This window comes from Odocoileus virginianus, chromosome 2, assembly GCF_023699985.2.
Source record: "Odocoileus virginianus isolate 20LAN1187 ecotype Illinois chromosome 2, Ovbor_1.2, whole genome shotgun sequence".
Taxonomy (NCBI): Eukaryota; Metazoa; Chordata; class Mammalia; order Artiodactyla; family Cervidae; genus Odocoileus; species Odocoileus virginianus.
This window is the reverse complement of record NC_069675.1, coordinates 28,273,455-28,287,508: the sequence shown is the minus strand read 5'-3', so window position 1 is coordinate 28,287,508 and position 14,054 is coordinate 28,273,455.

Here is a 14,054-nt window from a genome sequence, read left to right as displayed (position 1 = left end):
ATTTTCCAGATATGACCTAATTCTTGCCTACCCCCTAAACTGCAGTCAGCCTTGCTGCAGCCTCTGTTGTCTGGGCTTAGTGCCCAGCACCTGGGTCTTGCTGTTGCCCACAGTCCTGGCACCATCAGAGTCCCGGAGGGTGAGGGCTGCAGATGGGCCCAGCTCAGGGCCCAGAGAGCGGTAGCACAGCAGGCTTTCCCAGCCAGTTATTCAGGAAACCCTGATATGGGAGCCTAGAGATCCAACCCTCATAGCAATAGCACAACTACCAGGTCTTCTCAAGACTTCCCTGGTCATTGCATGCATGCTTGCTAAGTCACTTCAGTTGTGTCCAATTCTTTGCAACCCTATGGACTGTAGCCTAACAGACTCCTCTGTCTATGGGATTCTCCAGGCAAGAGTACCAAAGTGGGTTGCAATGCCCTCCTCCAGGGCATCTTCCAGACCCAGACACTGAGCCTGCATCTCTTACATCTCCTGCAATGGTAGGCAGGTTCTTTACCACTAGTGCCACCTGGGAAGCCCCCACTGGTCATTGAGGGCCCATTAAAACCAAAAATAAGATATTGCAGAAAAAAATATTGATGGATAAAACTGAACAAAGGGAATGCAGAGCCTTTCTCCCACAAGGAAAGAAAACCTTATCAAACCTACCTATTCAAAGATAGCACTATGGAGCCCTTCTAACCTTATAAGGACCACAATGGTGATTTTTGTCTAATCAGCCATCATGCCTGATGAACAAAACTGGGGAAAACCTTGGGGATGACTTCCCTACATTGTTTAGGCTTCTTTACTAACCTGGAAGACAGGGAGAGTGGCTTAAGTTTGTGGAGAGACATCACTCTGTATCCCTCAGGGTGGACCCAGGGGATGTTGATCTCAGCAGTGACTGTGCAGCTTGCCTCCCAGACTGTTCATGGAAGAGTCTGCAAGAGGGACTTCTGGAAGGGTTTTGTTTTGAATTCAGTTAAAAGGAGACACTGCACAGAACATCCAAATCAAAGGTAAGGCTTTATCATGTGGCAAAAACATTTTCCACAAGGAATAAAGAATCCCTGTTGTCAGCATATGTTCAGGGGAGCATTTGAGGGAGGCTGTATCTTAGCACAAATATCCCTCCATTCTTAACAGGCTGGAAAGGCAGACACCATGAATGAACATGTCTTGCATGGGCGCTGGGCTGAGTCGTTTCTCCAGCCACTAGCCACGCTTAGACTCTTGCCTTTGTGTCTGGGAGGTGGTCAGATGCGAAGCAAGAGGTTTATTTTAGTGTTGTCCTACTTTGTTCATTCAGGGATGACCCCACTGACACCAAGTCCCAACCCAGGGGTGGGGACCACCTCTGGCAGGAAATCACATGGTCCACTTCCCTGGAGATGCACACAGCCTGCTTTGCTTGTGGACAGAGAGTAGCTGGATGTGATTGAGGTCATAGAATGAAGGAAGGAAGTAGGCATGAATTAGCATCACCATATACTCATTTGCCACCTGGCCGTGGGTCTTGTCCTGGAAAAATTAGACCAGTGGTCTTTTCCAGCTTGATTGTGAGCAGAGATAGATCAAAGAGGCTTATGCTGGAGGTTGACTCTGACATTCTGCGATGTTAGGGACTTTCATCTCTTCTCAGGCTGTCATTTCCCCAACAATAAGTCCTGTGAGTACCAGCAGGGAGAGGCAACCTTCACTGCTCTGGGAAGTGGTAAGGGTGAGAAAACTGATAGAAGAGTTTTTCACGGTAAGTAAAGTCTAATTAAAAATGAAGCATTTTATAAACAATATGATCATCAGGGGGTTAATATCCAAAATATAAACAGCTCATACAACTCAACATCAAAAAAAAAACAAAAAAAACAAACAATCCAATTTAAAAAATGGGTAGAAGACCTGAACAGACATCTCCCCAAAGAAAATATACAGATGGCCAGCAGACACATGAAAAGACGCTCAGCATCAGTAATCACCAGAAAAATGCAAATCAAAAGCACAGTGATGTATCACCTCAAACCCATCAGAGTGACTATCATCAAAAAGACCACAAATAACAAATGTTGGGGAAGATATGGATTAAAGGGAACTTGTACACTGTTGGTGGGAATGTCAGTTGGTACAGCCACTGTGGAAAACAGTATGGTGGTTCATCAAAAAACTAAAAATAGAACTACTGTATGATCCATAAGTTCCAATCCTGGATATATATCCAAAGAAAATGAAAACATGAATTCAAAAGATATTTGCATCCCAGTGTTGAAAAGATATATGCTTCCCAGTGTTTATTTACAAGGGCCAAGATATGGAAGCAATCTAAGTGTCCATCAATGGATGAATGGATAAGGAGGATGTGGTACACACCACACACACACACACACACACACACACACACACACACACACACAATGGACTACTGCTCAACCATTAAAAAGAGTGAAAATTTTCCATTTGCAACACCATAGATAGACTTGGAGGAAAGTATGCTTAGTCAGGCAGAGAAAGACAAATACTATATAATATCACATGTGGAATCTAAAAGATAAAACTAGTAACAAAAAGACAAAAAAGAAACATACTCACAGATACAGAGAACAAACTAGTGGTTATCAGTGCAGAGAGAGAAGAGGCAAGGAGCAAGACAGGGGAAGGAGACTAAGAAGTACAAACTACTATGTGTAAAATAAATAAGCTACAAGAATATACTGCATAGCACGATGCATATAGCTAATAGTTTATAGTAACAATAAATGGATTATAATCTTAAAAAATGCTAAATCACTATGTTGTACACCTGAAACCTATATAATAATTGTAAATCAACTATACTGCAATAAAACAAGCAAATAAAAGTATGAAAAAAAGAAGCATTTTAGGACACACTTCCCTGTGTGCCCAAGTTTCTGACCAGACTCACTGGCAGGCAGATTAAACTGAGGCTTCTGTGTTTGAAATCAAATGATATTATAAGAAAAACACATCTTTGGAGTCAGATACATTTGGGTTTAAATCCTCACCCCACAGCATATCCTGAGCTGGTTTGGGAGGTCACTTACCTTTGTTGTAACCTGTTAAGTGAAATAATACACAACTCCTTGGGTTGTCACTGAAGATAAACGGCAGGTCCTGCTTAAATCATCCATCTGCAATAGAATTAAGGAGTTTCAAAGGGAGTTTTCATAAGCCAATAGGGAACTTTCTGTACTTAAAAAAAGAAAAAATCTGAGTGGACATTAAAGAGGATGTCATAAAGAGCTCTCGAGAATCCTGTGTTTTCATTTTTGTTTTTGAGAAGCACCTTGAACGAGGGAGAAGGCAGTCTCTGAGTCTAGGGGAACATCTGTGGTGGTTGCTGGGGCAAGAGCAAAACCTCTCTCAGGGAAGTTTCTGGCCATTTCACTCCAGACTCACATCCTTCAACGTTGGGGACCCCAGTGTATGAATATATTAATACTGCATGATATTGTATTATATGCTGTCATATTTAATAGAATCGGCAATTCATCTTTTCATTCATAATCACTGTTTTGATTCCACAAGCAAAATATTGTTGGCCATGTAATAAAGTGGTAAACTGAAGCCTTGTGGGTTTGATTTGATTGAAATACTGACACCATGCATAGAGACCATTTTAAACTATGTGGGCAAGGCTGGCCAGAACTGGTCAAGGACAGCTACTAACCTGGGGTCAGAGTGGACCACAAGTTGGACAAGCTAAAGGTGTGTGTCATCCCTTAGGGACCCTGAAAATTGCCAGAATTATTTGGTAGTAGGGACCTGAAGGTCTTCCAATGGGTTTGCAGCTGGGGCAGCTGTCTCTCAGGTGCCTGCCACGGGATAGATGAAAATATCCTGGTTGTCTGTTTTCATAACTTACAAGGTGGTTCCAGGAAGCAACCATCTTCAAGGGCAATTAGAAAGTTTGTAGATTTCTCCAGTGCTAGGCAGTACTGAAGCAAAGTGGAACATTTCCAAGAAAGGGTTCTGGGGAATTTGTGTAAGGCAATGTCTCCCTACCAGCCCTATTCCCCTAAGAACCCTGATTCCACAAAGGCCACACTTTTGGGCTTTAATTGGTTTAGAAAGATATATTTATACATTTATGCCCTTTTAATTCTGTTTGTTTCTCTTTTGATTTTAAAAGTATTGTTTCCTGGTGTATATATTTCAGTAGCCTTTGAGTTTTACTTCTAGAAACAAATATAAAAAGTGATTGTTTACACATCTATCAAATGGCCAAAATCCAAAACACTAGCAACACGAAATGGCTGGTGAGGCTATGAGACAACAGGAACTCTCACTCATTGCTGATGACAGTGCAAAATGTTATAACCACTTTGGAAGACAGTTTGACGATTTCTTATGAAAGTAAACATACTGTTACCATATGATCTAGCAATTGCATGCCTTGGTATTTACTCAAAGGATTTGAAAGCTTATGTTTATGCAAAAAGCTGTACTTGATGCTTACATCAACTTTATTCATAATTGCCCAAATTTGGAAGCAACCAAGATGTCCTCCAGTATGTGAATAGATAAGCTAGCACATCATACAATGGAATATTGTTGTTGTTTAGTCACTTAGTTGTGTCCAACTGTTTGTGACTCCACAGACTGTAGCTTGCCAGGCTCCTCTGTCCAGGGAATTCTCCAGGCAAGAATACTGGAGTGGGTTGCCATTTCCTCCTCCAAGGGATCTTCCCAACCCAAGATCCAACCCCGTCTCCTGCTTGGCAGGCAGATTCTTTACTTCTGAGCCACCTGGGAAGCCCACAATGAAATATTTTTCAGTACTAAAGAGAAATGGGCTCCCAGGCCATGAAGAGATATAGAGGAGCCTTAAATGCATATTACTAAGTGAAAGAAGCCCATCTGAAAAGGCTATATACTGTATAATTCCAACTATATGGCGTTCTGCAAAAGGCACAACTATGGAGAAAATAAAAAAGATCAATAGTTGCCAGGGATCAAGGAGGGAGGGATAATTAGGTGGAGCACAGAAAATTTTTAGGGCAATGAAGCTATTTCTGTATGATCCCATGGTAATAGAAACATGCCATTGTATAATACATTTGTATAAACCCATAGAATGTACAACACCAAGAATGATCTCTAATGTTAGCTGTCCACTTTGGGTGATAATGATGTGTCAATATACATTCACCAGTTGTGACAACTGTACCATTCTGGTGGTGGATGTTGATGATGGGGAAGGCTGTGCATGTGTGGGGGTATATGGGATATTTCCCTCTATACAACAATAGATGTATCCTCTCAATATTGCTGTGAGACTAAAACTGCTGTGAAAAATAGTCTATTTTTTTTTTTTAAGTGATTCTGGTTCTCATAGCTGCAGTCAGGAAAAAAAAAAAAAAAAACCCATCCACCCAAAGCTCTATGGTTTGTCAGAAAATCTGACAAACCTCCAGATTGAAAGTGGCAGTGAAGAGAAAGGAGGCTGAAGCACTAAGCTGCCCAGTTCACACCTATTTTGTGCCATACACTCTGCCAGGTGTTGATAGAGCAAAGAATAGACAAAAATCCTTCCCTTCATGGAGCTTACTTTCTAGCTCTCTTACATCTCCATGTGGGAGATGGCATGGGCAGGGGCCCTGAAGTGAGAGTGTTGTGCCTTGGGTATTGGAGCAACAGTGAGGATGTCTGTGTAGCGAGGGCAGGGGAGCCAGAATGGGGAGGAGCAGGGGAGGTGGGAGAGGGATGGGGCCAGACCATGTGAAGGTCATGGTTAGTGCTTTCACTTTACTCTGAGTGGCAGTGAGGGAGCTGTTGGGAGGACATGAGCAGAGGAGGGACGTGGTCCAGCCCACACTATCACAGCATCCCCCTGGCTGCTGCTTGGAGAACAGACTCTAGGGGCACAGTGGAAGTGTGCTGCTGCTATAGTCTGGGCTGAAGACCTTGATGGCTGGACCAGAGTGGTGGCAATGATGGTGGTTAGCAGCATTGTTCCAGTTACAGACACGCTTTGAAGGTAGTGCTGGGAGGATTTGCTGACAGATGGACTCTGTGCCACTGCCTGGTCCTAACTTGGTCTAAACTCTGTTTTCATTTAATGGCTAATACTGGACCTGCGGGGTCTTGGGACAGCAAGCATCAAATCCCACGCACACAAAGTTACAAATGGGGATTTTTCTGGAAGAATATGCAGACCACAAGGAAAAACTTTAGAACTGGGTTCTGAAAGGATGAGTCTGGGATCTGAGAACCCAGAATTAACCTTCAGGTAAGGCCCTGTTCATAGGATGAATAGCTCTAGCAGTCTTGGTTCAGGATTCAGATTTCAGTGGAAAAGCAAGTAGGACTACACTGGGCCACGTGGTTAATGCTAGATAGAGCCACCAGATGGAGGGGTGGCTGGGGAGAGGGTAGGGAAAGGTACTTCACAAGAGTCAAATAAGGTGCTGAGATCAAGAGAAAGAAGAAGAAATGGGTACTGGGGAAAAAAACCCACAGATACTTCTACTCAATTCCAGCATAGAGTTTAAGAGGTGAAGGAAACAGAGGCTCTGGTTTTGATTGACCAGGGAGTGGGCAGGGAAGGAAGTCAGCTGGCTCATTCTGGGTTAATTTGAGGAAAGAGTATGGCTGGGTCTGGCCTCTGCTGTTCACTGGCTGTGCTACTTCAGGCCAGGATTTAACCTCTCTGGCTCCAGACTCCTGTGGACTAGAGGGAAAGCTGTAAACCTTGTCTTCATCAAAGACAGTCTTGATGATTTTTCCCCTCCTCCTTTCCCCAAACCTTTCACATTACTTCATGGCCTTATCTTGTGAAAGTGTGCAACGTGCATTAGGCTTCTTGAAATTTCCAGACTAGCTGAGGAGGGGGAATGTGGACATGATAATAAAGGGGGCTTGAAGCAGGGAGTGAATCGAACAGGCAAGGTCTGTTTCAGGGCACCACAGCAGCATTTCATAGGGAGAATTGAGAAATTTTCATAGTCTCTCCTGTTGTTCATTTTCCACCTCTAATGAGATGAAAGGAACTGGATCTCAGGTTTGATCCACCCAGCGCCTTCTAGGCTTCAGGATACTGTTGAATTCCCGACTGGGGGTGCCTTGCAGGCTCTAAATGTTAACACAGCAAATTGCACTGGCTTTCTCCCCCATCCACACTGAGCACTGCATTTGAAGTCCCTCCCCCCTCCTCCTCAGCACTTAAGCCCACTTACGTCTCATATCATCCTACTTAGCCCTTGATTACATATTGCCTTGAATTGTTCTCCAGTCCACTCCTATCAGAGCCTCCCACCTTTCAGCCTGCCCACTCCTACCTCCCAGTATGCTGGGTTTACAATCTCCTCAAAACCTACAGTCTCTTTCCCTTGCCACGTTCCGTCATTGAATCAGAACCCTACCCCCGACTTCATTTCCTCCTGTATTTAGCCTAAGCTTCAGGAGCCATGTCATCAGGCTCCTTTGCCTGACCCCCTCTCTCCTCTGCGGGTCCTGCCGCCCCGTCTGGCTGTCCCCTAGCCTGCTCGGCCGGCTCTTTCTTTGCTGTGATGTCTGGGCTCCTGGGCTGCAGAGCTGTGCTGGAGAAAATCTGCAGCCCACGCAGATCGGCGCTAACAGAGTCACCTGCAGTCACCATGGGGCCGCCAAGCAGCCTGGAAACCCGCTTAAAGTCCCTGCCAGCAAACTTGTCCTTTCCCCACAGTGGTTCTTCTTAGCATTTCCCACTCCTTGAGCTTTGCTGAAAAAAACAGAGGCCATTAGGTAGGAATTCCCTCATTCTTGGGTCTCCCGCTCCCCGGTCCTGCTTCACCCTCCCTGCCTCCCTGCCTCTGAGAGGCTGTGGGACTCTCTTTCCTGGCCAAAGGGAACCCCTTCTAGAGCTCCTCAGCCTTGGCCCCGCCTTGGCGTCGTGGGTTCTCTCTCTCTCCTCTAGCTTCCTTTTCTCCGCTCATCTTGTCTTTCTCCTGAGCACGTAAATATGTTCCCTCTCCATCATGTTAGACCTCCTTCCCAAGCCAGACTTCACGGTATGCTCGGTGAGGCCGTGCCCACCATGACCAAAAAAAGTGTGCAGGGGCCACAGTGTCAGGTCCATGGTCACTTTCAGTCCGTCTCCTTGACTGTGCTGAAGTTGAGACACTTTTGACTCCTTTCTCTTCTTGCGTCTCTCCCTCGGTTGTCACCTCTGTGAACACTTGGTTCTCCTGCTCCCCCCCACATTCCCACCTTCTTACACTCCGCTTCTCCCTGGTGCTCTCCTGCCCCTGGCTTACCCCCTCCTCCACGAGCCGCTTTCCATCTCGTCGTGCACCTTAGTGCATTTCTGTCCTCAGCCAGGGATGCCCATTCGCCTTCCTCGCAATCTCACCAGGACAGTTCCTGTTCATCTCTTAGGGATCAACTCAGGTGTGGCCTCATCTGTAAGTCAGTCTTGCATGATCATACCTCATCTAGATTCCTAAAATACTGCGAGGATGTCTTAGTCTTAGCACTGATCACATTTTACCGAAATTATCTATCTCTTTGTATCTGCTCCGGTAACCTGTCAGCCCCTTGATGTTGGGGACTGGGCCTCTTAGCTCCCATATGCCTGGCACAGCTTGCTCAATTCATTCATGTTTACTGAATGAGTAAATGAGTTAATGTATTAGTTACTATTCTCAGCTAGACTACTCCAGGGTAGTAGATGTGATTGGTCTTCTCATAGCATAGTCAAGTGATTTTATATATATATATATTTATACACACACACACACACACACACACACACACACAGTGTGTGTGTGTCTATTTATATAAAATACAAAATATATTTTAATTGTGGTAAAACACATATAAAATAAAGAATTAAAGTGTACAACTCAATGACATTTAGTGCCTTCACAATGCTGTGCAGCCTTCTCCACTTTCTAGCTTCAGAACATTTTTATCACCTTCAAAAGGAGACCCTATACCCAATGAAGAATGAAGCAGTCATTCTTTATTCTTGTCTCCCCTAGCTTCTGGGCACCACTAATTTGCTTTGTCTCTGTGGATTTGCCTGGTCTGGATATTTCATATAATAGAAATCATACAATATGTGGTCTTTTATATCTGGTTTATTTCACTTAGCATAATGGCTTTCAGGTTCATTCCTGGTGTAACATGTATCACTTCATTTCTTTTTTTTATGGGCAAATAGTATTCGATTGTATGACTAAATAGCTATACTATATTGTCTAGCAAGTCATCAACTAATGAACCTTTTAGCTTTTGTGAATTGTGCTGCTATGAAGATTTGTGAATGAGTTTTTGTTTGAACACTTGTTTTGAATTCTTTGGGGTATATACCTAGAAGCTGAATTGTTGGGTCATATAATAGTTCTATGTTTAATCTATTGCTGTTGTTGTTGTTTAGTCACTCAGTTGTGTCTGACTCTCTTGCAACCCCATGGACTGTATGTAGCCTGCCAGGATCCTCTGTCCATGGGATTTTCCAGGCAAGAATACTAGAATGGGTTGCCATTTCCTTCTCTATGTTCAATCTAGTGGGGAACCATCAAACTGTTTTCCTTAGCAATTACATCATTTTACATTTATATTCATATAGCATTTACATTATATGAGGATTCCAATTTCTCTACATTCTTGCTAACATTTCATATTTTCCTTTTTTTTTTTTTAGCATAGTCATCCTAGTGGGGATGAGTGTTAGATATATTTCAAAGTACATGCTCAGTTTAAATGATTCCTATCTACAAATGCCTTATTGTCAGCTGTAGCCAGTGACTCCCAAGGTCTAACGGGACCTTGACTCCTGGTCACAGTTGATTGGGTCAGGAATTCCTGAGCCAATCTGGCCCAGAAGAGTTCCTTCCATGGGAGCTTTGTTTAAGAGAGAGGGATGGAGGGGAGAGAGACTGGGTTCATATGGCTTAGATATGAACTTTAGGAGCTGTGGGGGCTGTCTATTATCCTACATGTGGGCAGAGTAGCAGAGGGAACTCCCTAGGGAAAAAGAATGGCCACAAATATTCAGAGAGAAACAGAAATAAAAGCTGGGGAGAACACACATCCCCTGAGTTTCTGACAGTTACAAGTTCCCAGTTCTGAGTTTTCCTTGGGCCTGAGGCATTTTTGCCCCTAGAATCTGTAAATCACCTTCCATCCTAACATGGGTGAGCCAACTCTGGTGAATTTCTATTTCTTGCACATAATAGAATCCAGGGCAGCAACAATTCATGGCTACTCTCACCATCTACTTGACAGAAGAGGGGCCTTCACCCTATAGGTCAGAAGAAGATATCTATAAGACCACTTCCATTTGTTTTTCTCAAAAATCTGTTGTGTCCTCACTGTGTCCTCACTAACATTGCCTGTGCCCACCAACCCAATGTACCCTTGGAAGCAAATCAAGTATATTAACCTCATCTAATATTCATGAAACATCCTCAAGGGCGGGGTGTCCAGCACTTTGCTACCACTTTGATGTGTCTCTTGGCATCTGTTCTAGATTTTTTCCCCCCAATAGCAGAACTCTTTCGTTCAGCTCTCCGAGTGTCATGTTTTCTTGATTTGGTGATCATATAACCTTTCCCACTCTCACAGAGCTTTTCAAGGGCAGCAAGGTAACATGGCGTGGAGAAAAGGACGCTCAACAGGGAGTTTTGCGGAACCAAATTCTGGTCCTATTCCTGTCCTCACTTCGCTCTGCAGTGCTGAGTAAATCATGAGATGCTCTTGATCTGTTTTTCCATCTGTGGAAGTGGGAGAGAAAAATAATACTTTCTCTGCCTACTTCACAGAGACACCAGCTAAAATTAGGTCATAGATGTGAACATTCTATGAGGCAAAAATATAGAAATTGCTGTATCTAAAATGGCAGTGAACTCTTTTGATTTCTATCCCACTCTCAGATATCAAGCTCAAGGTCTTCATTTAATATTACTTGGATTTAACTCTAGTTTTTTTTTCTTTTAAGATATATTATGACTGTATTAAAAACCTAGAGGGCCCCTGAGAGCTGGGGCCCTCTGCAGACTCCTTTTTGGCTTGGGGTGTCTCAGAGGGTATGCTGGGATAAGACTGATGCCTTGGAAAATTCACCACAGTTCCAGTTCTGTAGGGAGACAGGACAACTAAATGTGAGGTGGAAGCCTGGGTGAACATGCAGGAAAGGACTGGGCTTTTCTGGCATGGTGAGCGGTCCTCCCCCACACCACGGGTGCATGACAGTGAAGGCGACCCTGGGGCTCTACCTTGTAGGTTTTTGGTTGCACGTTAGACAGAAGGTGTTGGTAGGTGGAGACTGAGGAAAGTCATTTGGAAAGGGTTATGCCTTTTCTTCTGCTAGGACTTCAGTGTTGGTTTTTTGTTAACGCCTCATGAGTTAGGCTGCCTTGGAGGTTTGTTATTGCTATGGTTACCCTGAGCATACCACGGACCTCAAGACACAGAGAAATGTCTTATGTTTAGGGAGAGGCTGGTTTTCCAAAGGGTTTTAATTCCTGTGTCTTTGAATTTGTTTTAGCTCTTGGCCCCATGCTGTGCTTCAGTTTAGTAAGAGTCTCTCTTCCAGCTCTCCTGGCAGCGTCCCACTGCTGCTTATAACTGATGCTCAGTGGCCCAGTGGTGGGGAGGAGGGGATTACTTTCTGAGGATCTGGTTAATCTTCAGGCTTGGGAAGGCCCTGTGTTGCTGGCATCACAGTGTGGCCTCTTCAGTGCTCCAGCCTTGCCTGTCGTCATAGTTCCTCCTGTACATGTTTCTGCCTCTCCCCTGAGAAGTGTGTGTGTGTGTGTGTGCGTGTGTGTGTAACTCCCCTTCCCCAGTACCTCCAGAGTGATCATCTCTATTACCGTTCCTTCTCAGATTAAGACTCTGCTTCCATCTAGGCGATGGAGGAAAAGGCCCAGGAGAGTTCTGTGTCCCAACCAACAGCAACTGCATTGCTTCTCCTGCATTGGCGCCATGAGGGAAACTTCCTCAGAATCCACCGCCATCTTCCTTCCCTATGAGCAATGGCAGAATGCTAGGTAACAAAGCCTGCAAGCTGAACCTCTCCCTGTCCGGAGTGGCTGAACATTTCCCAGATTTCCACATGTAACATTCACCAATTCTTCAACTATTCTCGATGTATCCAGTGTTGACATAAGGGGAAAGAAAGGCTGCGGTCCTCACAACTGGCTGAGTGCAGGAGCTGAGACTTGCATTCTGAAAAACTGCTGTCCACTTTCTAAGTTGGTTGAAGATCAGCAGCCACTTCTATGTGTTAAGCATATGTTTTTCACTTTTTCTTGAAGAAGAGTAATATGTTGAGGAATGCTATTATATGTAAATAGGAGCCAAGATAAGATGAATCCACACTAAAAACACATCTTTATCTTAGTCTGTTTGACCAGTTAACAGTTTCTGCCTCTGGGTGTAATTTTTGACTGAGATACATTGCCTCATGGACCATGTGTTATGGGGAAGGGAGTGAAATTAAGGCTGTAATCTCCATGCCTTTCTTTGAGTTGATTTACTGCTTTGACCTCTACACATAGTACAAACTGTGTTTCTCAGAAGCTCCAAGATTATATGGCTTTTACAACTTGAACCTCAGAAAGAGATAGAACTTATCAATTCAAAAATCTTGCCCTATTTCTTCTGAAGGGGTCATTAGACTTAAGTTGATTCTGTGACATATTATTTGTGGTGTGGAGATGGGGAGAGTGTCTGCGATGTGTGGAATATTCCTTACCTGAGACCACATCCATCAGTCCAGAGTTTGTGCTCTTAACCACGAGATGCCACTGACAGAGTTAAAATGGAGCAAACAGGTTCATTTCCCATTTTTAAGAGCTGGATGATGTTGAACTTGGAGAGATTATATCTAGGCAAGGCAGCGCCCATGTTGGATCCACACAACTCCCTTTCTTGGTCCACAGTGTTGTCGTAACCAGGGAAGATCCTGCTCATCTTTAGAGGTGAAACACTCTAGGCATTTTCCTGCTGCAGTGACACCAGCTTCATTCGATGTGCACCTCCTCTCATTTGCCAGCTGCGTAGGAGTCACTCAGTCCATTTTGAGGCTTTTTTTTTTTTCAGAGGAAGTTCTTCCATATGTAGCTGTACATTCGGTGTGTTCGTGGGAGGAGGTGCGTTCAGCATTCTCTTCCCTCGCCATTTTGGGCCCTTTTCTCTGTTTTGAATGTGGCTCTGTCTCTTCATCCATTCCTCTTGAACACTAACACAATTTTTTAAAATTACAAATAAAGGAAATGAGAGACATGCCTCCTGTTCTGTTTTAAGGCAGGCTAATTTCGTGTCATTTCTTAAGGACTGTATTTATTTTCCTTTAACCCAACAGGCCATTTCCTAATAAATCTCCACAGTGTATGTATATGTCCATCAGACTGGTTTGAAAGCTTGTCTACACCTTAGACTCAAGGGGAGCTTCAGAAAATAGTTAATGCCTGTGTCCCACCCCCTAGAGATCATGATGTCACGGAGCTGTGGTATAGTTTGGGCTTTGGAAATTTATAAAGATCCCTAAATGATTCTAATGTGTAGCTAGGTTTGAGAATCAATGTTTTTAAGGTTCTTCTTTTTTAAAAAAAATCTAATCAACTTGGGGTTCATTCCCAGCTTGGCTCATCAGAAGCATTTCCCTCATAAATTACTGTAGGGAACAACAGGAGATTAATCCTAAATCCATCCTTCTTCCTACTGTGATTGCCTTGGTCTTCATCAGGTTAATTGAAACCCCTTCTGATAAGTGCATTAATGGAAGAAACCATTAATGGAGGCTTCACTTATCTGCATGCACATTTCCTGTTCTGCTGTGTCCTCCCTCCAGTAATTTAGTTATGATTTGCATATCTTTTTTATTTTTTTCAATTCAAATGTTTTCTCACTGTATCTGAGTGGCTGACTGGGTCTGTCTACCTGCTGTCTTCACTTCTCGGTGGACAAAATTTCCCTTTCCACGAATGTCATCTTCATCTTCTGGATCTAGCCAGCCAGTTTGGCAAGCTTGTTTCAAGGGTTGCTTGGGCGACACCTCAGACTGAGACATTTCACAATTTGGAGCCAGACTTGGATGAAGCAATTCTGCACTTCTGCGTTTA